Raw genomic sequence first — 1,714 nt, 5'->3', positions numbered from 1 at the left:
GTACCCAACTGAAGAAGCCCTTAGAGCAGTGGCTTCTAGCCCCATGGTCGCGACCCAAATGAGGGTCGCTAGAGTTTTTCTGGAGAAGTCAGGCCAGAGGGTCTTAGAAGAATAAAAGAATCCACAACTGGATATGCAAGTAAAAGTTAATGTTTTTTAACACGTTTTCTTTTCCGTTTCAAATCTATTGAAATCAAATGTGCTGGTAATATAAACCTGTAAAAATGAAACAGCGTAGGCTAATATACATCTGCAAGTATAACTACCATGAAAATGGTTGGATTTATTACTACATGTTCACACATTTGGGATCACAAGACACTTATCTCTGTAGTTGCCAATACTTCTTGAGCTATATTGTATTAGCACTGCATTTAGATTTATACTTGAATTTAAAGAAAAAAAGTATTTCATTCATATCATTCTGCATTCTTTTGCCCTTTAGACTCTCTGGATTTAAATTTTGTCGGCAGGCCTATTTTCTGCTAAGCGTATCTTTCAATTTGTATACGTCCACATACCTTATTACCGCTACTACTTTAAATGACCCACATCATCATACCTGCAACATCCAGCTGTGTCAATGCACAAAGATTTATTTACAAATACAAATTCACCTACTTTTAGCTTCACACTGGTGTCCTCAAAATTTCTCCAAGCAAAATATTCTTTTATAAGAGATTCTGTCATTTGTTTGACAATCTTTTAGTGTCATCATCTAAAGGTTTGAATGAATGGCTTATCCTGTTGGTTTCATGTGTGGTCCTGTTGATAAACAAAGGAAATGAGTGTTTGAACAGTGATGGTCATTCATGTGGTTACTATGAACAAAGATTATCTAGTACTTATTTAAGTATCCCATGGACCTACTCTAATCTGATTTTTATACACACCCCAGTCAGACAACAATTTCTGTGCTGCCATTTCTATCAAAACACATGAGGCTGTAATACTTAAATGCATTCAGTTTAACAAGATTGGAGTAATTGCGAGTCATTATCACGGTGTCTCTGGTTACTCACGAGCCGGAATGTATGCCAGTTTTATATATGATATCCTATCAAGCAATTTTAAGATCCTATAGTAAATGAACAATTTCATTTACAGAACACATGGTGTCTACCCCTAAATTTTGTCAGGAAAACAAATCTTTGGACTTACCAATTGTTTTATGAGGACCAAGATGTGTGATAGATTTGATCTGATTTTGAAAATCCTCATCTTTAACCCATCTGCAGTCTGGAAATTATGCATATCTGGATTTCAGTTTGATGATCAAGCTTCCTTCCAGATGTTTCATTACCAAATGGCACTTTGTTTCCTTTGGTATTTACTCCTGTGGGAGAAATCTCGCTCCCTTGATTAGTCTGACCCTGGGTTTTTAAGACTGGCATGAATAGCTGGTCTGCAATAACTGAATTCTGTCATTTCCAATATCCATATGTTTATACAGGGGTACTGAAGTGAATACCAAAGGTAAATGGTCAGTATGTAATATGATCCTGTTTCCCTATATGTAGTGTCCAGAATTCTAGAAAGGCAATACAGCTACAATGACTTCAGTGTCTGTAACAGAATAGTTTCACTCCCTCCATTTCAACTTCCAGTTATATCCTACACTCAATGCACCATCTACCTGAATATGTACCAAGAACTACATCTGTTTTAAAGATGAATGGTTCTACCTCTCATCGTTTTACATTTCTACTCGATC

Source organism: Penaeus monodon, chromosome 24 (assembly GCF_015228065.2).
Source record: "Penaeus monodon isolate SGIC_2016 chromosome 24, NSTDA_Pmon_1, whole genome shotgun sequence".
In the NCBI taxonomy this organism is placed as follows: Eukaryota; Metazoa; Arthropoda; class Malacostraca; order Decapoda; family Penaeidae; genus Penaeus; species Penaeus monodon.
The sequence above is the reverse complement of the archived record's forward strand: the minus strand, read 5'-3'. Positions refer to the sequence as shown.